This window comes from Chelonoidis abingdonii, chromosome 3 (assembly GCF_003597395.2).
Source record: "Chelonoidis abingdonii isolate Lonesome George chromosome 3, CheloAbing_2.0, whole genome shotgun sequence".
Taxonomy (NCBI): Eukaryota; Metazoa; Chordata; order Testudines; family Testudinidae; genus Chelonoidis; species Chelonoidis abingdonii.
In genome coordinates this window covers 12949008-12974779 of record NC_133771.1, presented here as the reverse complement: position 1 = coordinate 12974779, position 25772 = coordinate 12949008, and positions in this window count along the sequence as shown.

Below are 25772 nucleotides of genomic sequence, written 5' to 3'. Positions count from 1 at the left end.
TCATTTGACTTTCTGTTCAGCTTCTACTTGTACTTTAACAACTTTATCCTCTCCTCTTTACTAGGATATCGAGAATCCCCTTTAATAAATCCTCCCCTAAGGGATATCTCTGTCCAAACTGTGTTTTCCTCCACATGTCAGCTTTCCCCAGCCCTTAGTTTAAAAACTCCTCTACGACCATTTTAATTTTACATGCCAGCAATCTGGTTCTGTTTTGATTTAGGTGGAGCCCATCTTTCCTGTATAGGCTTCTCTTTCCCAAAAGGTTCTCCAGTTTCTAATAAACCTAAACCCTTCCTCTGTACACCATTGTCTCATTTACGCATTGAGGGCCTGCCGATCTGCCTGTCTAACTGGCCCTGTGCATGCCACTGGAAGTATTCAAGAGAATGTTCCCATGTTCCCAGGGAACGTTCCCAAGAGAATGTTCCCTGGACTTTAATCTCTTGCCTAACAGCCTAAATTTGGCCTCTAGGTCCTTTCTCCTACCTTTCCCTATGCCATAGATGTTAGAGAGCTTATTCTTTCACTCTCACACTTCCCTGGTCCTTTTCGCATGAACAGAGAGCAACAATACCCGAAGTCCGAAGGTGCAAACAATTCAATGTTTATTGGGGTGAACTTCCAGCAAGCTTAAATTCAAGTTCCTTCTTCCTTATTTTCAAATCCCAACTTACTTCCTGTTTTCCCCTAATTTATATAGTAATATTCTTAGCTATACCTTAACCAATCATTCTACTGAAATTTACCTATCCAATCCTAACATATTGTAACATGATTAGCTAACCAATTATGTCCCACCACCTTAATTAGTTTACACCCAGCAAAATTAATTATACAGCAGACAGAAACAATCACAGAACCAGACAGAGACCATGCAAATAAACATACAAAACAATACAGAAGTGAGGATTTCACAACTACATCTATACAGACACGAGGGTTTTCCAGCTGTGTCTATTGATAAGTGAGTTCTTCTCAGACAGAAAACTATCAGACTAAATTTCCTTTTACATGTTTTAGGCTCTTCCCTTTCTCTGGAGGTGATAGATCGAACCACCTTCCTAACAGCCCCAGATTGCCTTATTTTAATATGAGTAGTTTGGAATGTGAGGATGAGACCATACATCTCCCAGTTTATGGCTGCTTCGCTGAAGAACCAGGCCTCAGACTGTCACAGTAAGAGAAGGCCATTACACAGACAGTGATTTTTGATTCTTTCTTTTATACCTCTTTAACTAGCTAAGTGATAAGAATACACTTAAATTCTTAAAGTATAGGCCTTTGCAGACAGGCCTGAATATCTATATCCTAATAATTGGTACCTACATATACCATGACCACAGACTCCTCCTCTGCACATAAATCTGCCTCAATGTCTCACAAGGCCCGTCTCCTTCGCACCCAGCAGGCAATTCATCATACGAGACTCCCAGTTATCACAATCCCAACTATCTATATTTCTAATAATGGAATCCCCCATTACTATATTAAATTATTCATGATAGCAGAACAGCTTTAAAGACAGACACCGCCTAAACAGCTCAATGACTTCAAACAACAATATATCGGAGTCTTAAGAATGAAAAGAAACCTATGTACTGTACTATCTTTGATGATTGCCACTTGTATCCTTCTAGGCTTTCACACATCAGCTGCAACTGCTGGAAAGAAAGTGCTATTGTTGTTTTTATAATGTAACCATGTGCATTTGCTCCACTTTTACCTCAACTGCTTCTCTGTAAATTAATGTGGGTGCATATAAGTTCCATGGTATTATATAAATTGTTCCACACAGCCAAAACCCATTACTTATGCCTTTTAACAACTTCCATTTGCACAGGGATATTTTTTCAGGGTTAATAGGCAGCACAGATAAGTAAACAAACTGAGATCCAGCAAAGAAGCATATTATTTGCCATATACTGGATCCAAATAGATCATTGGTCAATGGCATGGTATCCCGCCTCCAGCAATTGCTCCAGCTACCCACATATGTCTGTTGCTTACATAAAAGGGGCATTGTCTTTGGCTACATTCTTTTTGGAGAAGTGGGACAAAGGTTTGACATTGCCAACCCCAAGTATTCCAAAACCATCAGTCACCCCTGCCAAGAGTGATAGGACTATCTTAAAACTCACAATATTTATATCCATGTGTACATGTTTTGGCTTTTTATTTCACATTTGGTTTTTGAGCCTTTAGTGTTCATGTTTCAAGCTTTCATCTGTAACTGTGAGGACTAGACATTTCTTTTCCTTTTTTGAAAATGAAGGTGGAGATTTTTCATGTACTCACATGATGGTTCATCAAGACCTGGAACACCAAATAGCTCAAGTCTCATGTTAAAATTAAAAGAATATCCCCCCTGCCCTTTGAAAGGGAAGGGAAAGATGGCCCAGTGGTTAGGGCACTAGCTGGGCCCTTTAGAGACAGGGGTTCAAGTCCCATACAGGCTTCATGTATGACCTTTGGTGAGTTACTAAATCACAAAGGTATTCAGGTGCCTAAATTCCTTTTAGATAGATGCCTAAATCCCTTTGTCTGCCACCGTCTGTGCCTCATTTATCTCTTTATAAAAGAGGAATAATAGAACTTCCTGATTTTAGGAAGATAAATGCATTAAAGATTGTGAAGAGCTGTGATGCGACTGTAGCTGGGGCCATATCAGTACCTAAAAAAAATCTAATCTACTCAGATAGAGCCTAATTCATTTTCAGTAGGAATTATTCCATGGAGGGCATAGATCAGCAGGCAGACATTCAGATTAGTGTCACATATAAGTCCATGACATCCAGGTTAGAAATCTGCACTGTCCTGTTTATGAATTATTGTGACTACCTGAATAATGTCGGGCTCAAAACAGACGTTCACATTCAGCCCCCGAGATTTTGGGAACATACTGATTCAACTTTAGCTTCTATCTTTGTCATTCCAATAACCTCAAATTTGACCAAAAGGTTCCTGGCTACAGACAAGCTAAATTTGAATCTGAAAAGACTTTTACTGAGAAGATAGGAAGGAGACAGTCTAGCTATCTTAAATGCTTATATGGCCCCCCATTACTGTAATATCTGAGCACCTCATATTCTTCAATTTATTTATTTTCACCCCTCCCCTGGGAGATAAGTGCTATCATCTCTGTTTTACAGAAGAGGAACTGAGGCACAGAGAGACTTGTAACTTGCCTTCTAAGGCTAGGGCAGATTAGTCATGTAAAGTGATCGTTAATCTTAATTATGAAAGTATAGGTTGTCACAGAGGCCTGGACTACACTGGGGGGGGGGGATCGATCTAAGTTATGTAACTTCAGCTCCTTGAATAACGTAGCTGAAGTCGATGTACTTAGATCGACTTACCATGGTGAGTCGACTGATGCTGCTCTCCCGTCAACTCTGCCTGCACCCCTAGCTGAGCTGGAGTACAGGTGTCAATGGGAGAGCACTTGGGGATCGATTTATTGAGTTTAGACTAGACACGATAAATCGATCCCTGCTGGATTGGTCGTTGCCTGCCGTTCTGGTCAATAGTGAAGATATACCCTAAGTAATAATATTGTAAATTTACATACATATGGCCTAATTCACCATTTTCTTACCTTAGTTTTGTATGGGCATAACTTTATTAATCCTGCTCCCATTCCTTTCCTTCAGTGCTGTTACATCAGCATACAACTGCAGATGCAGGTTGCAAAATCAGGCACATATTATTGTTTATGTATGGGAGAAAGACATGCAGAGAATATGAAATCCAAGAAGTTTTCAGAAAGTTGCTGCTCACTCTGTAGCTGTGAATACTGTGTGTGCAACTTCACTATAGTTCTCTTCTCTTGCAGGGTAACAGAAATAAACTAAGCTGTTTATATTCCTTTTTCCCCCTCCAGATGAGTTATTTTTAATGGTCAAAGCACTCGAGTGCATCCAATATGTAGAAGAAATGACAGGTGCCAGTTTTGTTATTAAATCCCAGCCTCCCAAGCTCCTGAATTTTCAATGAGATCCCTTATTGGTTGTATGCGTGTGTGTGTGTTAAAAGTCAGAGGATGTGAAAGCATGACTGCATCTGAATGTGTCTCAGTCGAGCGACCCACTCCAAAGTCTTCATTAAACCTGGGCATAACATTTGCACTTGTTTTGCTGGTTTTAGAGAGCTGGGGCAATTACCCTTCTGATGTGTGTTTCCAGGTGTTGCTGGGGATGGGAGGCTGGGGAAGGGGAAGAATAAGGAACCATTCATTTTAGACCAGTCTTTGTGGGCCTTGTTTCTGACTCCCAAGCCAGACAATAAAAACTCTGCAGTCCTGAACCTGTCCTGAATTTTCAGTCTGAAGACACATTGCAGTTGCCAATGATGAAGCAGCTATAGCTCATTTTATTCATTGCTTGAAATCCTATGTCCTGCACAGAGTCCAAGCAGCTTGTAGGGACTTGGGTGTGGCTGGCAAGCCTAGTGGTCAGAGCCAGGAATCAAAGCCAGAGGCAGGACCCTGTCAAGGCCCAGGGCCAGGAGCCACACAAAAGTTCTGGGCTGCAATCTGTGTCAGCAGTCACATCAAAGGTCAGGAATGGAGTCAGAGTCAGAAAGTTGTGCCAAGAGTCGAGCCGGACTCAGGATCAAAGTGGAGTCAGTGACCAATGCCAGGGCTAGACACAGTCAAGATCCAGTATGGCACCACATCAGGATCACTCAGTTGTTCACCCAGCTTCCCGTGCCTCCTTCTGGCTTAAGTAGTGTGTCCAGGTCAGTCAGTGGGGACAGATGTCTGCTTCAGTCAGGAACTTCATGAGCAGAGCTTCTCATGGGCCAGACATCCACTGCTCCCCTTTCCACAGGTTCCAGAAAGCTGTTGGGTGGCTGTGGTCTGGGCACTGCCTGAAGACCTACGGGCCTACATCTTAACCTATGACTCTTCACACAGCTAAACCGGGCACAGGAGAGCATCCTGAGGTCAGAGCAAAATCAGATCTAGTAAAACCAGCTGATATCCAAGTCTCCGGGCCAGATCAGCCACAGCTACATGTGGCAAATGGCTGGTGGATCCATGTAGTATCACAGCCACTGATTTCTCCACTGCCCCCTTCTCCCACATCACTCAATCTGCCCTGTATCCACACACTGCACAGGAAGTCCTCACAAAGGCAGTCTGTGTGGAATGCAATGCCCACCAGACATGCCTGGACGTATGTTCTCCAAGCACATGGACTGAGGGTATAAAAAAGAACACAATGGCCCCATGCCTGGCCTTTTCTCCATCTCCCACCTACTCTCCAAGTAACAAGAATGCTCAGAAGACTGAAGATTCCAACAAAGGAGACTGGCCCAGGTTTCCAGGGTGAAACCTGTGCATTATAAATGTAACACCCAGTGGGGTGAGAAAACTGCTTGATCTAAATACTGCCTAGTGTCTTACAGGTTCAGGATTTAGATTGTGCACTTATTTTGTTTTCTTTGGTAACTATCTCTGACTTTTGTCTATCATTATAATCCCTTAAAATCTATCTTTTGTAATCAATAAACTTCTTCTACTGTTGATCTCTTTTACTGTTGATTATCAGTGAGTTTGCCTGAAGTGCTCAGGTTTACAAAGGTTGGTGTATATCCACTTCCCACTGATGAAGTGGTGAATCAATTAATAAACTTTCATTCCTCAAGAAAAGGTCTTGAACAGTGCAAGATGGTATATTCCTGAGGTACAAGGCTGGGAGCTGGGGGGAATTTGGCTGGTGCCTTTCTCTGTGTGATTCATGAGTGGCTCTGGGAGCATTCATGCAATCTAACTGGGTGTGGGGCTTCACATGCAGTTGCGCTGAGTGATAACAGCACCTGGAAGGGTTTGCTGCTTGCATTCTGAAAGACAGCCCAGGCTGGAGAGTTAAGGGGGCACAGTGGTCCCACAGTCCCAGGCTGCATCACGGGGATCCTGTCACAGTGCCCCATCACAGTTTGGTACTGTACTTTTAAACATTTTTATCTATGATCCGGAGGTACATGTAAATCACTGCTGATACAATGTGTGGATGACACAAAGATTGACGGAATGGTAACTAATTAGGAGAACAGAGAAGATATGGGGGTACTTGGTAAGCTGGGCCCATTCAAACAAAATGTGTTTTTAATACAACTAGATTCAAAGTTGTACATCTATGAACAAGGAATGTAGGCCATACTTACACAGTGGGGCACTGTATTCTGGAAAGCAGTGACTCTGAAAAGAATTTAGGAGTCATAATGGACAAACACTTTAACATGAGCTCCCAGTGCAGTGATGTGGCATGCAATCCTTGGATGTATAAACTTGGGAGTAGTGAGTTAGAGGTTTTCAACTTTGAACATGGTTCTGGTGAGACCAAAACTGAAATACTCTACATAGTTCTGGTGTCCGCATTTTTAAAAGGATGTTGAAAAACTGGAGATGGTGCAAAGAAGAGCCACAAAAATAATTTGAAAGCTGGAGAAAATGTCTCACAGTGAGAAACTTTTAAAGGGCCTAAAGGGCTCTTTAATTTAACAGAGAAGGCAGAACAAAAACCAATGGATGGAAACTGAAGTAGAAACATTCAAACCAGAAGTTAGGTACACATTTATAACAGTGAGGGTGATTAACCATTGGAACAAACCACCAAGGGATGTGGTGGATTTCTCCATCTCTTGATGCCCTCAGATCAAGACTGGATTCCTTTCTGGAAGAGATGCTTCAACCAAACCCAAGTTATTGTATTAGGCGTAACTAGACTAATACAATGGCCTGCGTAATACTGACGGTCAGACTAGGCGATTCAGTGGGCCCTCCTGGCCTTAAACAATATGAAACAATGGATGAAGATCTAGTGCCAATGAGGTGATGCTTGTGTATACCCAGTTTTTAAAAAACTTGGGGTTCTTTGGGATAAAAGCTGTATATAAAGTAAACTAGTCATTATCATCAGTTATAATAAGCATTCATAATAAATGCTACATAAATCAAATGGGTCATCTATTAAATGAGCTCAGTTTTGTATATGTCTGAGCAGACAGAGCCATTACAACACACATGCACTACTGTAGACCCACCTTAGCCCAGAAAGCAGAACCTAAATGGGATTCAGGCTTTGTGCAGCCCCTCTGTACAGGAGTGTATTTTACCTAGTTTGAGTAGTGTAATCGCCCACCACAAACATCTTGTGTTGAGGTCACATCGTGATCTCATTCATGTGAACGGGACTTTGCCATGAACTTCAGTGGGACCACGGTTTCTCCTTATATGCTCGTTATGCCTATTGAATCATTGACTTAAGGCAAAAATCCCCCCTGCGCAGAGGACAAGGGTTATCCACCAACAAGGTCCCTCTGAGGGCTTGTCTACACAGTGCATTAGTTCATGTGCTAACTGGCACGTGTGGTCCTGCTGGCGCACACTAAAAGTTTCCTAGTGTGAGGTAACACGACCCTTTCAACATTACTATGCACCAGGGAAATTTTAGTGTCCTCCAGCAGGGCCCACACAGGCCAGTCACTGTGCAACATGCTAGGACACATTAGATTGTATCCCTCTCTAGTATGAACTAATGCACCATACAGACAAGCCCATAGCCTATATTCTGAGTATTTTAGTGAGACTTCAATGACGCATGGACCTTGAGTAAAACAAAGGTGATTCAATGGATAATCTGTTTCTGGTGGCATTTAATATATGTGCTCTGGCACTACATGGATCCACCAGCTCTCAGGAATCAGGGCCTGCAGCCAATCTTAGGATCAGCTAATTGATCATTGCTGAATACTTTGATTGACTTGACCTCCTGAGTGGTGGAGAGAAATCACCAGGCCTGCTCTTAGACCCAGCAGCAGCACAAGGCCAGTGGCTGCTCAGTGCTTATGCCCAGAGCTGTAATCACTCCTGTGCCTGCCTTGTTCTGAGTCTTGCTTTAGTCCAGCTGAAGTCCTCTCCAGCCCTGCTCCCCTCCTTGGTTACTGACTCTGGCTCTGACTCCTGGTTCCTGACCCTGGCTCTGACCATCAGTGCTGTCCCTGGTTTCTGACACAGCTGTTCTGATCACTAGACCCGATTGCCACTGCTCCAGCCACTGAGCTCCACTATTCTTGCCGCAGTCTGTGACATCAGCTATTTGCCCCATGTAACAGGTCCAAAACTTGGAGAGATGAGCTTCATCCTTACTGAAGATACAATTTACATTCAATATGAGAGATTTTTAATAAAAATGGGTCAGGAGGAAGTGGCTAGATTTGGAGACACTGTTACTGACAAATTCTATGGACTTTTCACTCAAGGAAGCCTTCAAAAAATAGGACCAGCTCTTCGGCTGGTACAAATTGATGTTACTCCAGCATCATCGATGGAGCTGGGCTGATTTATAGTGGCTGAGGATCTGGCCCAAAGTCTGAACCTAACATCTTTAAACGGTTTAAATATTTATCCAGTGCTGTTTTGACTTGTCCTCTGAAGTTGGCTCTGAGTCAGATGCAGCTTTAAATAGTATTTTAGCAATTATTATGCCAGCTTAAGCCTTCACTGCATATTAGGAATCACACAGACTTTTTTATTCATTTCATTTTTTTAAAGAATGAACTAAAATGTATATTATCTCTATCAAAGAAAAGGCTAAAATACTGCTTGGGGTAAGAAATGTCCCATTGACATGCATGCCAACACTGGAAAACTAGAAACAGAGGATAACTCAGCACTTGTCATCTTCAAAACACTGCACAAAGACTGGCAGATATCTACCTCTCGGGACCACGATGGGAATTTAGGTATTACAGCCTCTCATACTCAGGGACATGGGAAGGCCAAGGTCACAGAAGGAATGAGCACAGAGACAGGGTTCAATCACAGGAGGTCTGGCTCCCAGATCTCTAGTCAAAGCCATACCCTGCTTTCTTTACTCTGAGCCTGCTGAACAGGATGGGAAATGCTGCAGTATTATTGTCTTCCCTTATTATTCTTAGCAGCAGTGTTATGCACTTAAATAGTGCCATCAGTGTATATCTCTGAAATGCCGTGTCAGAGGTTCTATGGCCCTAATGCTGCTAAATAGTTAAACACAACTTAACTTAAGCAAAGCGATTAACATTGAGGGCTCTTCTGATCCTGGAAACACATAAGCACATGTGTGCAGAACTGGGAATTGGGAGTAGGGAGGGGAATTAAGATGTCTGTTTTCTAGGCCATCACTGAACATCAATTCCATGATGTACTTTAGAATTTAAGACTCAGAGGAAAGAATGAACGGATCCCTTTCCAGATCTGGGAATGAAACAACAGAACTGCCATCTCAGATCAGACCAGTGGTCCATCTAATCCAGATACCATGTAACAGTGGCCAGCACCAGCCACTTCTGAGGAAGGTATATGAAACCTTGTGGTTGGCAGTTACAGAATAACCTACCCACAGAGAAAGTTGCTACCTTCTCAGGACCCGGCGCTAGGGTTTTGAGCGCCCTAGGCAGATGGCAATTTCACTGCCCCGCGCTGGTCCCATGGCTCCAGTGGAGCTGCCGCAGTGTTGCCTGCAGGTGGTCCACCAGAGCCGCCCGAGCAGCCGACCGTCCGGAGGCACGACTGTGCAGCTCCATCAGAGCTGTGGACCAGTGGACCACCCACAGGCACCACTGCGGCAGCTCCACGGGAGCTGCCTGCCACCCCCTCCGGCGGCGCCCTGACCCAGGGGACCCCCTGGGCTGCTGGCTGCCGTGGCGGCGCCCTGACCCAGGGGGCCCCTGGGCTTCTGGCTGCCGCGGCAGCGCCCTGACCCAGGGGGCCCCTGGGCTTCTGGCTGCCGTGGTGGCGCCCTGACCCAGGGGACACCCTAGGCTGCCGGCTGCCGTGGCGGTGCCCTGACCCAGGGGACCCCTTGGGCTGCCGGCTGCCGTGGCGGCGCCCTGACCCAGGGGACACTCTGGGCTGCCGGCTGCTGCCGGCAGCTCAGACTCCCTCTCTGTCCTAGCAGCAGGGCTGCTCAACCCTTTAAAAATATATTGGAGGGGCGCTTTTTTGCGCCCCCAAATCTCGGCGCCCTAGGCAACCGCCTAGTCCGCCTAAATGGTTGCACCGGCCCTGTACCTACTCCCTATTAAAGACTGACTTTTTCCCTGAATCAAATGCATTTATATCCCTTCCAAGAATCCTGATGGTTGTTGTTTTTTTAAGCCCTATGATAGCTCTGGATAGTTGTCATCCTTATAAAAGTCCAGTCCTATTCTGAATCCAGTTAAACTCTTGGCCTCTATGAAACCCTGTGACAACTAACCGTACAGGCTAATTGTGCATTGGCTGAACAAAATTCCTTTGTATTATCATTTATTAGATGTTTTACTCTATCACTCAGGAGCCCTGATCAGGGACCAGGTCCTCATTGTGCTAGGTGCTGTACAAACACAGAACAAAAAGATAATCCCTGTCCCAGAAAGGTTACAATGTAAGTATAGGACAAGAGACAAGAGATAGCTACAAATGGGGGAGTAGAAGGAAACAAAGAGACATTATTGGTGATAGGCACTGATCTCTGAAAGCCAGCAGCCTAAATTTTGTCAATTTTCCACCTTTTCATTTCAATCAAGATCCCCTTAGTCCTGAATAATGAGAGCAGGAATAAAAATATTCAGTCTACCTTCTCTATCCCATTCATTATTATTGTGTCCTCTTTTATTCTCTTCCTCTCTAAGGTGAACCATCATAAATCTTCTTTAAATACCACAATTGCCCTGATAGAATCTGTCATTCAGCTGCATCAAACAATGAACCTGTCCTGCAAACACTTAGAATCATAGAAATGTAGGGCTGAAAGGGACATGGAGAGGTCATCAAGTCCAGCCCCCTACACTATGGCAGGACCAAGTAAACCTAGACCATCCCTGACAAGTGTTTGTCCAATCTACTTTTAAAAACCTCCAATGATGAGCATTCCACAACTTCCCTTGGAAGCTCATTCCACAGCTTAATTACCCTTATCATTAGAAAGCTTTTCCTAATATCTATCTAAAACTCCCTTGATGCATATTAAGCCCATTATTTCTTGACCTGCTTTCAGTGACATGTTTATTTAACCTTTCCTTATAGGTCATCTATTATCATTTTTGCTGTTCTCTTTTGGACACTCTCCAATTTGTGCACATCCTTCCAAAAGCATGGTACCCAAAACTGGACACTCTACTGCAGCTGAGGCCTCTCCAGTGCTGAGTAGAGCGGGACAATTACATGTCTTACATATGACACTGCTGTTAATAGATCCCAGAAGGATATTAGCCTTTTTTGCAGCTGTGTCATATTGTAGACTCATATTCAATTTGTGATCCACTATAATCCTCAATTACTTTTCAGCAGTACTGCCACCTAGTGAGTTTTTTTCCCATGTTGTTGTTGTGCATTTGATACAGCCTTTTTAAGTGAAGTACTTTGCACTTGTCTTTACTGAATTCCATCTTGCTGAATTCAGACCAATTCTCCAATTTGCCAAGGTAGTTGTGAATTCTAATCCTGTCCTCCAAAGTGCTTGAAACCTTTCCCTGCTTTGTTTCATCTGAAAATTTTACAAGTATACTCTCTCCACTCCATTATCCAAATCAGTAATGAAAATATTGACTAGTACCCAACCCAAGAATGACCCCTCCAGGGACACACCCTTCAGGGTGAACCACTGATAACTCGAATACTTGACCATATTTGAATATAGTCTTTCAACCAGCTGTGTGCTCACTTTATACTAATTTAATCTAGACTATATTTCCCTTGTTTGCTTATGAGAATGTCATTTGAGACTGTCTCATAAGACTTCTTAAAATCGAGATTATCACATATCCTGCTTCCCCCCCATTCACTAGGCCAGTAACTCTGTCAAAGAAAGAAATTAGGTTGGTTTTGCATGACTTCTTCTCAACAAATCCATGCTGGCTATTCTTCACAACCCTATTATCCTGCAGGTGATTACAAACTGATAGTTTAATCATTTGTTCTAGTATCTTTCCAGAGATTGGGGTGGGGGGGGGAACCTGACTGGGCTATAATACCTCAAGTCCTCTTCGTTGTCCTTTTTAAAGACCGTTGCTATGTTTATCTTTTGCAGTGTTCCCAGAAGTTTCTCCCATGCTTCAGTGTTTTCAGAACAGGGCCCTACAAGCAAGCACCATGGATGGCAGACTGCCTGAGAGAAGTCTTCACTTTCCAGCCACCCTGCATGAAAATGTGGTGTTGCCATGACAACCATCCAGCGGCAGGGTGGTGGAGAAGCGAAGAAGATGCTCTGATCAAATGCAGAAAAGGAAGCTGGTCCCTGAATGCAGAGAAGGACCTAACATCACACTTCCAGAGGTCTCCTGGCACCACCGATGAAATTTTAAATAAGGAACTCAACAGTCTGTAGTTCCTTAATAGGGCTTTGCTGCCAAAGGGCCTGACATGTTTCCCATAATGAGGTGGGGGGGGGGGGGGGAACGGGAGAAGAGAGACATCATTCCATTCTTCTTATTTCCAGATTATTTTGTAATTAATTTGATGCTTTTACAGAAAATTAATTGGTTTTTGATAGTGAAATAGAAGGAACTATCTAGACCCTGGCAAATTAAAAAGAAAAGAAAAGAAAAGAAGCCTTCCCTTCTAATAGGCCCCTATGTCAGACTAATAATGCTCTCTCTCTCAGATGCTTATTTTTTTTTAAGTCCAAGAGGAGACACTATGAAAAGGCTTGGCAGTTTAAGGGTTAATCTGCCTCCCACCCACCCTCTTGCAACTAAAGCTAAGCAGATTAATTAAAACTTAGAAGGGTTCTGATTTTGTGACGAGCAAGAGACTGAAGCGCCACAGCCTCATGCCTATAACTCACCATTGAAGAATGACATTCGAACTGGCTTGAGCTATAATTAGCTTTTGATATAGTAGGCTCCCTGCAATTCCCCGCAAAAGCACAGCCTCTGTTTTATATTTTTTCCCCTCCTCTCCAGATGTACATATTTAAAAATGGTAAACATTAATTTATATGGCGCTGGCAGCTGTGGGTCATGCTGGGGGTTGATTGATGGCCCTGTAACCTCAACAGGTACCTGCTCTACTTCATTTGTCATCCGCTGGTGAAACAAAAAGCCATTCTGTAATATTCCTGCTTAATATTTCATTTTTTTCAATAAATTATCTGCAAAAAAGTCAAGTTCGAGCTCCCCCTCCGACACACCACCACCAGCCTGCACTGAATATTCATGGGACAAAGTTATTTATTTTCCGTCCAAGGGAGTTACTGTTTCATATTATTTACTGTAGAGAATCATACATAAATTGCCATTATGCAGCACCTTTCATCCCCAAAGATCACAAAGCATTTTGCAAACTGTAGGTGAAATTTACCCCTGTGTAGAGGCCCGGCACAAAGCATATGTACCACATACACTCTCAAAATGGGGTTTCAATGGTGCATAGGCCCTTGTCACAGAGTTGATTGTGACTTTTACTCTGTGGGTCTGTCTCTGCTCCCCTTGTTTCAGTGCCAAGGATTTCATTGATTTCAGTGGGATTTTGCACTCAGGCCCAAATCTTCACAGGATCCTAACTCCCATTGAGTTCAAGGATTTGGGGATCTGGGCCTCAGACACCATATAGGTGTTTGGATACTCTGGCAATGAAGGCTATATTATCGGCTAGCTAACTAGAGACATATTCAGGAATTACTCACCCACTATTGTTACCTCTGGCATGGAAGGTTGCAGCTGGGTGAACATCTATGAAGCCAAACTTCTCAAATGTGGTTGCCTAAAATTAGACACCTAAATCCATGGTCAGTGGGAGCTCTTGATGCTCAGCCCCTCTCAAAATCAGTTAACTTATTTAGGTGACTATCCCTAGGCACCCATATTTGAAAAGTTTGGCAGGAGTTGGCAGCGGGTAAGAGACGTGAGGGAATATCACCGAATATCAGCCAGCATATCACCGAACAAACCCCTTCTCTTACGAAAATTCCCCTCTGATCTTTAAAGCTAAAAGGCTCAGATTGACAAAGGTATTTAGTTGCCTAACCATTCAGACAGACATCCAGTAGGTTCTACAAAAGCACCTAATCAGGTTAGACGGCCAATGCCCTTTGAAAGTCAAGGCAGTTAGGTGCTTCACTGGTTTAGGTGCTTTTGTAAATTCCAGTAGGTCTCTATCAGCTTCTTTAGGTGCCTAAATACCTTTATAAGTCTGGCCCAAGCTGCATAACTCAGATTTAAATCCAAATTTCTAACACCCCACTGTTTGTGGATGTTTTGAGCCAGAATTTCTATTAAGTCCCTTTTAGCAATAAGACGGGTTGAGCTAACAACCCATCCTGAGAACAAAATTTCTCAAGTGTTTAGAGTCAGAGATTGTGGTTCCTATTAAATTTTTTGTACATAATGAGCAAACATATGCTTTCTGTGCAAATGATTTTGATGAGTGCAACAAAACAAGAAAAAACACAAAGAAAGTATATTTCTTCTTTGCTATACGCTGCATTAACCTTCTAGCAACTGCCCTTGGGGCAGTTTCTCTGACAGTTCCAGCTTTCTCCTAACTTGTCTCCCTCTACTCATGCCAAATTAGTCCAGTCCATCAACTTAACCTAAAATGAATCAATCAGGCCGTAACCTCCAGGGCTTGCAGTCTTCCTGTCAGTTATTTTAGCAGCAGCCTGGTATAAGGCTATGACTTCTCCACAATCCCACATCTTTCCTAAATGATAGTTTGTGATTTTCCTCTTCACTTCAGCCTCACACCGCTAAACATGGTTGATGTCCACAGTTAAAACCTCTGATGTGACAACTCAAAGCAGGGTGCACTATGATAGTGGTGTGATTCTGAGATATACAGGGCTCATGCATGTTCTTATGGAAATCAGCTGGAGTGCTTCCACTAACACAGGCTCTCATGGCCTGATCCTGCAGTCCTTTACTCTCACCAGGAAAGGATTGCAGGTTTATTTACAAGTATTCCCACTAGAACTCTCTAACTGGAATGATCCCCTAAATTACCAGGGGGAGGGATAGCTCAGTGGTTTGAGCATTAGCCTGTTAAACCCAGGGTTATGAGTTAAATCCTGCAGGGGGCCACTTAAGGATCTGGGGTAAAATCAGTACTTGGCCCTGCTAGTGAAGGTAGGGGGCTGGACTCAACCTTTCAGGGTTGCTTCCAGCTCTATGAGCTAGGTGCATATCCCCCATTATTTTATGTATTTACTCACAGGAGTAAGTATTTGCAGGGTTTGGCCCATAGGACCTCAGCCTGTACCAGATCTGCTCTTGTGCTTAGGCAGAGCAGCATGGACTGCAAGGAGACTCCACACAAGTACAGAAATACAGACCCACAAATCCAAAGGCAGGATCGGGACATAGTTTGTAAAGCACTTGAGATTCCTTTGGTGTCAAAGTCTCTGGGCCTCATCCCCTGTTGCCTTGCACTCTGTGTTGTCATTCACGTTGGTGCAAAGTGAGTATAACATTATATCATTCTGGTACAGTAGACTTTATACCTTCTTTGCACAGATGAAAATGATGACAGAAGATGCAAGGAAGTGGTGAATCAGGTCCTCTATATTCAGGAAATATGAGTGGTTATTTATCATTGAAAGTTTTATTGTAAATTACAATGAATCCTTAGCCTTGGGTTTTGATTTAAAATTATTTATTTGATATTTGTTTTTGATTATTTCATCTGATGTTCTCCAATCTGGTAGAGAGAAAACAATATGTTCTGCTAATGACTGTGTTTTTAACGTCTGATGAATTTTCTTCTGTGAAAGAAGGACACAGCTCTCCTGAGCTCAGCCGCTGAATGGATCCATACACCCTTGAGGCAGAATGTTGCCAGGATAATGACACAGCTAATGTAATTAATTAACCCTTTTGAAGTCTTAATGGTTCAAAATTACAGGTAATGGTATTTAGGTAGCAATTTTATTATTTTATTTCTGTATTATTTTACGCTTACATAAGATCTCAGTTTAAGACATATGCAAAAAGCAGAATATTCAAAGAGCAAAATAGGGAAAATCAATGAGATGAACTGATAAGATGAAAACTTTATAATTTCTTTTAAATATACTTTTTCCATTTCATATCTTAAACAGTGACGAGACAGGAATTATGGTTGGATTGTGACTCATGAGATTTGGATTTTAACTCCCAGCCCATCACAGACCATTGCATGACATTGGACAAGTCACCGAGGGCCAGGTTTTTTAAGGTATTGATGCACCTAACTAGATGGGAGTTAAAATCTGGTCCTTAATCTATCTGTCAATCATTTCTCTCCCTCCACCCTTAAAATGGAGATAGTAATACTTCCTTTCCCCCAGCTTTTATCTTTGTTATCTATTCAAGCTGTAAACACTTCTGGTCAGGGACTGTCTTTTACCATGTACAGCACCTTACACAATGGGGCTCTTGGTTGAAAACTGTAGGCACTACTGTGACGCTACTAATGAAAGATGACATTCCATTAGCATTGATGAATGTGTTTGAGCATGTTAAGTCATCCTATGTTGCTCAGCTTCTGCTCTCACAGAATAAATCTGAAATAACTCCATTTGCATCAATGGAGATTTTCTGTTTATACTGGCATGAGCAAGTGCAGAATTTAGCCTCAAATTTCTTTTGCTTTCAAATCAAAGATGCTCTCAAGTCCTTCAGAAACAGCAGTCATAGTATGCCAGTCATTTTAAGATTACAGTTTTTAATCCATGGAAGAACAGTTTCAAATTTGCCCTTGAAACTGACATATTGTGTCAAACAACCCACTTAATTCAGAGTCTGTATGATGCCTAATAGCTTTCTCTTTTGCTAGTTGTTACGGAAAAGAAATATAATGTCTTAGCTGTTCTGTCTGGTTTACATTTCTCTAAGCAGGTGTTACAGGGAAAAATGCTTGTTATCAACTGTGGCTTCCAAAGGCAGGATAGCTAGATTAACGATACCTAGCTCTTATATGTCACTTCTCATCAGTAGATCTCAAAGCACTTCACAAGCTTTTCATGTATTTTTATCCTCACAAGACCCCAGTGAGGCAAGGCACTGCTATTATCCTAGATTTGCAGATGGGGAAATGAGGTACAGAGTGGCTAAGTGACCTGCCCAAAGGACCACAGGAAATCTTTGGTGAAGCAGGGAACTGAACCCAGTTTGCCAAGTCCCAGTCTAGTGCCCTAACTGTGTCATCATATAATTCCAATGGGGTGTTAATATCTTTGTTGTTTCTCTAACCTTGCCTTATGTAACCAAGTTCTGCTTGGGTCAAGAGCAGGTTATGAAGCTGTGACCTTCAGTGCTGAAAGTGTAAGTCTCTAGAGTAACTGCGTTAGCAAAAAGCTGTAATAGAGTATTCCCCATCTATGTGGATTAGACCAGTGGTCCCCAACCTTTTTTGTCTGGCGGGCGCCAGACAACAAGCCATGGAGGATCGTGGCTGCAGACGCGCCTCTGCCGAAATTCCGCCAACAAGCAGCAACATCAATAGGCATCACCACCAAAATGCTGCCCACAAATAACGTCATCCAGAGACATCGCCACTGAAATACTGCCAAAAATCGGCGGTGATGACTCTGGATGACAGAGCTTGTTGGCGGCATTTTGGTGTATGCTCGTCCACTGGCATACATTGGGGACACCTGGATTGGACACTATAATGAGTGAAGAAATACCCCCTCTTCCCCCTGTACATGTTACCCATGCACTTGTCAAGATTAGTGCTAGCCATGTGATGTCAAAGGGAGATCCTCACCATTATATAATGTTATTTATGGTATTGTTATGCCCATAGTCCACAACTGAGTTCAGGACCCCACAAAGCTAGGCACTGCATACACCCATGGGAAGAGGCAGTCTCTTTTCTGAAGCATTTACTAGCTAAGCAGACAAAGGGAGTACATTTTATCGATGGGGAACTGGGGCACAGAGAGATCAAGTGAGTTATCCAAGGTCACAACGGAAATGTGTGCCAACACTGATGACAGAACCCAGCTCTCCCGAGCTTCATTGCCCAAACCACAAGACCATTCTTCATCTCTGATTCCTTAAGATGAATTTGTTACAAACAAAAGAAATGCTGTTCTGTCTTATCCGCTCAACACACTGCATAGCCTGTCCACTATTAAGACACATTCCTGGTATTCTGTCAACATTTTCCTTTTCCCACTTTCATCCCACTACTTATATTTTTATCGTCTTGGGCCACCCTCAGCAACTATGTCATGGTGGAGCTTACCTCTCCAACATCAGGGGTGGTCATCATTGGCCATAGCTCATAATAAATCAGTACAGCCTAGGGGCTGGGCAAGCTACCTGTGGTCCTGAAGAACAATGCACCAGCTAAGAACTGGCAGAACATAACTGCACTCTGCTCCTAACACACACTATATAGAGGGGAGGTAGGTGTAGGAGTTAGATATGCGGGCTTTAAATCCTCTGACACATCTCCCATGCAAGGCAAGTTCTCAGCTGGTTGTCTGCAACCAGATTCTGGTGTTAGGAAGACAGAATCTGGCCCTTTGTCTGTGACTGTGGGAAGTTTGAAAAAAAAAGTCTGATTTCCATGTCCCATTTTTCTGGAAATGAACATTACCGAGAGCCTGTGTGTGATCCCATGTGCTTGCTTTAGTAGCATAGAACCCTGGAACTAATCCCTTTTTGCTTTTGATGGAAGTCTCAGAGTATTAACAGAGGCTTTTTAATTGTGAGCCTTTTAACAGCCATATTAAAAACAATCTGCACTATAATCTCACCCAAATGTTATTTCAGTGCCAATAAAAACCAATGAATAGACTGAAGACCTTAGTAAATAAAACCCTGTTATTTTACTTCAGGGATTGCAATTGTTGGCCAGCCTGGGGATTTTCACTGAAAATGAGATTGGTGGTTTCATCTTAGCCTTAGTAGATCATTCACATTGAAAAATAGTTCAATAATTATTCTCATTAGTCAACTAGGACAGAAGAAGAAGTAATGGAGTTAAACTGCAGCAGGAAAATTGAGGTTAAATTTCAGGTTTTTTTAAAAAATGCCAAAAGAACAACTATAAGAAGAATCCAGGGAATGGAAAGAGCTGCCATGAGAGCATGTGGTATCACCGCTTGAGATACTCAAGGTTGAGACTAGACAAAAGTTAAAAGGGATGGTTCATTCGTGGCATAGGTCTTGATTTAGGAAAGCATTTAACCATGTCCTTAAATCCCACTGAGTCATATTATCAAATTTGAGCTTAAAAAAGCCAACTACTTTGGGCAAAGAATAAATGCACATTCCAATATTTAGGAAAAAAAGTTTGCTTACATACCTATTTGCTAGATAGAGTAAATTTTCAGATAAAAATAATGAAAGTTATGAGCAATTCAACACAGAGATATAGTAGAAACAGTTTGCAAACTGTTATGGTTACTGGGTTAGCTACACCTCTGTCCCCTTCCTGGGCTTAGGGTGACAGATGTCCTGATTTTATAGGGACAGTCCCAATTTTGAGGTCTTTTTCTTATATAGGCTCATATTACACCCCACCCCCTGTCCCAATTTTTCACACTTGCTATCTGGTCACCCTACCTGGTCTCTCTGGATGTGTCCCCTCAGGTGTCAGGCCTCCAGTCTTTACTTACCTCAGGGTGAAATTTTGCAATTCTTTCACCCTTATACCAGGCCATAGGCCTGTGTATCAAACAAAAGAAATGCTCTTCTGTCTTATCCGCTCAACACATAGGCCTGTGTATCAACCATGCTTACCCATTCATCTGATGAAGTGGGTATTCACCCATGAAAGCTCATGATCCAAAACATCTGTTAGTCTATAAGGTGCCACAGGACTCTCTGCTGCTTTTACAGATTCAGACTAACACGGCTACCCCTCTGATACTTGACACCATGCTTACCCAGAAAGTCAAACTGGGTTCTGGCATCTGTGGTCCTTCCTTTTAGGCATCTGTGAGCCGTACTATATAATGACCAAAAAACCTTTTTAAAACCAAAGTATAGCTTGTTTTAACAGTAGGAATAAAGCTTTTAGGGAAAAATGCTTGTAAAACATTCTAGACATGTATCTATCTTACCTAAACTGTTACCATCCCCGGTGGTATCTAGGCAGGCCTAATCTAGATAGGTAGTGAGAAATTTGAATAATAATTTCAACCTGTGTACCTTTGCTAACACAGCCATACATATACTGTGGCCTCTGTCTCTTTGTGTATTTGTCCATCCCTAGATTGTGAACTCTTCAAGGGAGGGATTGTCCTTTCTTTTGTTTGTAAGATGCCTCATACATCTTGGTTGCTGCTGTAAGTCTATAATTAATAATAAATATATGAATAATAGTTACTAAAATAACCCATGTCTTTCCTGGACCTTTATATTAAATTCTACACATTCTATTCTTTTCCCAGAAATCGATGATCTCCAAGACTGAGACAATGAGTCAGCTTCTGAACTCAATGGACTTACTGTATCTCTGGATGAACCAGTGAAAACAGCTTTGGATTTTCCTACTTTAACAAAGAGCCAGTTCTCCTTTTCAAAGTGCAGATGAGAAAATGAATGGTTATCCGTGGAAATAAAATGGTTATTGCACTAGGCCAACTTCCAAGCAAATTATGAACCACTCTTTGAAGTCTGATGATTGGTTTATGCTAGCAATATAGGGTAATACACCTGATCTGGTTACTTTCCCTCCATCTGAGATGAGCTGGAGGGAAAGGCACCTTCCTACCCAGTTCAAAACTCAGCTAGAAGAGGACTCCATAATCCCTAGAGTACTAGAAAAGGAGGTACAACTGGAAGTCAGATGGGGAACAAACTCACGATCCAGCCAGAGGCAGCATGAGAGCAGGCTGTAGCTGCCTTGGGCTGTGATCTGAGGCAAAGGATGGTATGGGGTAATGATGAGAGTATGGACTGGAGTGCCTGAGTTAGGAACCAAGTTAGGTTCATCTTTAGTTCTAATTGTTAAACCAATTGCTTTTATGCCTGGCAGCCCTAGTAATCTCATAAACTCATACACATTTTCAGTGAGGTTTCAGAGCATTATGGGAGTCCACTGAGAGCTAGAGCCTGGAGATCCTAGTGCTTGGAGCACCTACAGTGCTTGTCTATGAGCTACAGTGATTGCCTCTGCCCTTACGGCACACTGAAATCCCTACCAGATGCCTAAAGAGGACTAGTATATCACAGCACTCACAGTGACCCCTTGAAATGAGGTCAGCTACACTACTTGACTCTCCCCTAGGCACCTTTTTATATGAGATTCCCAAAGCATTTTACAAACATTGATAAATTAAGTCACACAACAGCCACATATGAGGGAAATAAGTGTTATTATTAGGGCGATTGAAAAATTTCCATCTCAACTGGTTTTAATGGAAAATTGGAATGTTAACTTCATAACAAAAGTGTTTATTTTCTGTAGAAAATTTAATTTTTTCATCAAAAAATGTAGTGCCATGAAACTGAAATATTTCAGACAAGAACAGAAATATTTCAATTTGGATATGCTGCTACAGTGCCTCGTGGGAGTTGTACTTTGGTTGCAGCATGCTCCCCATTCTCTTATATGGATATATACCCTGGCTGGACTACATTTCTCATGATGCATAACAGTCAACAACTCCCATGATGCACCACCTCCTTTCTCCAAGATGGGAGACCATGATGCATCATGGGACATGTAGTCCTCTTAGGGAACTCAGCCTATAGAGGAGAATGGGAGCACGAAGCACCCAGAATGCAACTGAGGCACTGAAGCACCATTTCAAAATGGACATATTTCAGTTTCCCGCCAAAACATTTTCTTTTTCAGACAAAGTATTTCAGTTTTTGGCCAAAATATTTTGATATTTGAATTTTCAATGAAAAATCATTTTTTTCCCAGGGACCATTTCAACAAAAAAAATTTTTTTTTCATGTATCAGAGGGGTAGCCATGTTAGTCTGGATCTATGAAAAGCAACAAAGAGTCCTGTGGCACCTTATAGACTAACAGATATATCGGAGCATAAGCTTTTGTGAGTTATACCCACTTCATCAGATGCATGTATCTGACGAAGTGGATATTCACCCACAAAAGTTTATGCTCCAATATATCTGTTAGTCTATAAGGTGCCACAAAACTCTTTGTTAATTTTTTTCATATTCATCAACATTTTATGGAGAGGAAAAAACTCAGTTTCCACCAAGCAGTAGTTATCTTCATTTTACAAATGGGTAAATTGGAAAAATGAAGCAAAGTAACTTACCTAAGGTCTCAGAAGATACAAGTGGCAGTGTTTGGAACAGAAACCAGAACTTCTGTGCCTGGATCATAACTATCTCTTAGTTAATCTCTCTTCCTCTCATGGATTGCTGAGACATGATAGACTCTTCAAAACAAGTTGAGAGATTCCCTTTGCTTGTCATAAGAATCCCAAACTCTTGAATGTAAAGTTGGTCAAAAGTATGAACAGTTCCAGAGTGGCAGAATTACAGACTTGAATTTTTGCTTTTGCCACTCTAACTTTTCCAAAGTTGGAGAAGTTTTGGAAAGTTAAACTGTGGGGAAAAAAAAGGGACGGGGGGAGAGAAAGAGAGAGATTTTGTTGCATTCCATGTCAAAGAGGGGAAAAAACGATAGAAAAAGAGAAAAAATGAAACTTCAAACTTTTAAAATTTAGTGTGTTCAAAATTTTTCCAAAAATATTTAATAAAAAAAATCTGTTTTGAACCCTGTGAGACAGAAATAGTGTAGACATTTTTCACAAATTTTCTCATTGTTTGAGCACCTCCACTTGGATGACTGTATCTTATTTCAGCCTCTTTGGTCTAGAACTAAATGCTAGAAATCTTTGGAGATACACTTTTCCTTACAGGTTTTCATACACTTCCAAGTTTCATTGGGACAGAAACAGTGTAAGACCAGCAGTATTAAAGCTAACAGCATCTTTCCATTGAGTTCAATGTACTTTGCATTAGTCCTCCATTAGTACAAGTGCCTTTTGGACATTTAAAGAAATGTGAGGCAATTTTCTTTTTAACCAAGACATGTAGGCAGGGATACTGGGTCTTTTACCAGCGTAAATCATGAGTAAATCCACTGAAAGCTAATCCAGACACTGATATATAATTCTTGATGATAAGAAAAGAATCAGACCAATAGCCTCCTTTATTCTGGCTACAAAATGCCATTTACACTTATGGTGTTATTACTATTTTATTAACATTTATATATAATAATAAGTAATAATACACAGATGAGCATGAAAATATTTGGAAACCTACATATTGCAATACAGTGTAAACCATTTTAAATTGATTATTTGGGAATGGCTGCACCAGTTCATCTCTGTCAAGCCATCTGATGGTAAAATTTTAGGGAAACTTCAAGTTTGATTCTTTGTCCTCCATACGTGGGTTCAAACTCTGTTCCAGTTAGAGATTCATAGATTCCAAGATCAGAAGAGATCATTGTAATCATCTAGCCCAACCTCCTGTATAATAACACAGGCCATAGAACTTCCCCAGAATAATTTCTAGATCAGATCTGTTAGAAAAACATTCAACCTTGATTTAAAAATTGTCCGTGATGGAGAAGTGACCACAGGCCTTGGTAACTTGTTCATGTGGTTAATTTCCCTCGCTGTAAAAAATGTACACCTTATTTCCAGTCTGAATTTGTCTAGCTTCAGCTTTCAGCCTTTGGATGTCATTATACCTTCTCTGCTAGACTGAAGAGCCCATTATTAAATATTTGTTCTCCATGTAGCTCCTTATAGACTGTGACCAAGTCATCCATTAATCTTCTTTGTTAAACTACATAGATTGACCTCCTTGAGTCTGTCACTATAAGGCATGTTGTCTAATCTTGTAATCACTCTCATGGCTCTTTGAACCATCTCCAATTTATCAACATCTTTCTTGAACTGTGGGCAACAGAACTGGACACAGTATTCAAGTGCCAATTACAAAGGTAAAATAACCTCTCTACTCCTATTTGAGATTCTCCTGGTTATGCATCCCAGAATCACATTCGCTGTTTTGGTCACACTGGGAGCTCGTGTTCAGCTGATTATCCATCATGACCCCCAAATCTTTTTGACTCTCTGCTTACCAGGATAGAGTTTCTCATCCTGTAAGTATGGACTACATTCTTTATTCCTAACTGTGTTCATTTATGTGTAGCCATATTAAAACACATATAGTTTGCTTCTGCCTAGTTTATCAAGTGATCCAGATCCCTCTGAATCAATGACCTGTCCTCTTCATTATTTATCACTTCCCCAATTTTTGTGTCATCTACAAACTTTATCAATTATGATTTTATATTTTCTTCCAGGTCGCTGATAAAAAAGGTTAAATAATGTAGAGCCAAGAATTAATCCCTGCGGGAATCCACTGGAAATGTAGCCGCTTGATGACAATTCCATGTTTACAATTACATGTTGAGACTTATCCATTAGCTAGTTTTTAATCTATTTAATGTGTGCCATATACATTCTATAACTTTATAGGGTATTTTTTTAAATCAAAATGTTATGTAGTACCAAGTCAAATGCCTTACAGAAATCTAAACAGACGAGGTGGAGGAGGTAATATCTTTTAATGGACCAACTTCTAATGCGGAGAGAGACAATCTTTCGAGTCACACAGATCTTATGTTAACACTATAACCTTTATCAACTAAACTTATAATCTCATCATAAAAAGCTGTTAAGTTAATGTGACAAGATCTATTTTCAACACATCCATGTTTATGTGCATTAATTATACTACCCTCCTTTAATTCTTTATTAATCGAGATCTGCTGCTCCATTATCTTTCCCAGGATCAGTGTCAGGCTAACCAGTCTACGGTTGCTTGAGTCATTCTATTTACATTTTCAAAAACTGGCACAGCATGAGCTTTATTCTAGTCTTCTGCAACTTCCCCAGTGCTCCAAAACTTTGTGAAAATTAACATTTACAGTCCAGCAAGCTCCTCAGTGAATTCTTTTAAAGTTATCTGGGCCTGCTGATTTAAAAATGTCCAACTTTAGTAGCTTCTGTTTAACATCCCCCAGAGATATTAGTGGAATGGAAAGAATATTATCATCACCACATGATGAGTCTGACAGTTGTTTTTCCCCCAAATACAGAACAGGAATATTTACTGAACACGTCTGCCTTTTCTGCATTATTATTGATAATTTTGTCATTTCCATCTAGTAATAGATCAATATGGGCCTAATCCAAACACTGGGTCCATACTCTCCCAACTTTTCAGGTGTTTGAAACCCAGATCTCACCAGCATTTCTTGGCTTGAACACATCTCTGGTTTCACTATTGGAAAAGAATTGGGAAATTGAAGCTGAAATAAGCAATGTGGATGTAAGAGCAGAATTTTGCCCTGAATTCAGCATTGCACACCAGTCAGGAATATCTTCAAACTCAAACAATGGGACACTCTTGTGGTGGCATATTTCAGGGTTGGAAAATAGTCCCGTGAAAGCAGACAATTACACAAAATGTGGCTTCCCTTCCCCTCCCCCAGTAATTTAGGCTCTGATTTAGGATGGTACTTAAGCATGAATGGCACTAGTCATGTGATTAAAGTTAGGCATGCACCCTCCTAAATTGAGGCACATGCTCTCTTGAATGAGTATTGTGCAACATACAAGTGTCACTAAAGAGACAACGTGGTGAGGTAATATCTTTTATTGGACCAACTTCTGTTGGTGAAAGAGACAAGCTTTCAAGCTTACACAGTGCTCTTCTTCAGATCTGGGTGTCATGAACAAAAGAACAGCTTTGTTAGTGTCTATACTCATTCAACTTTTCTGTTTACTCCAAACAGCATCA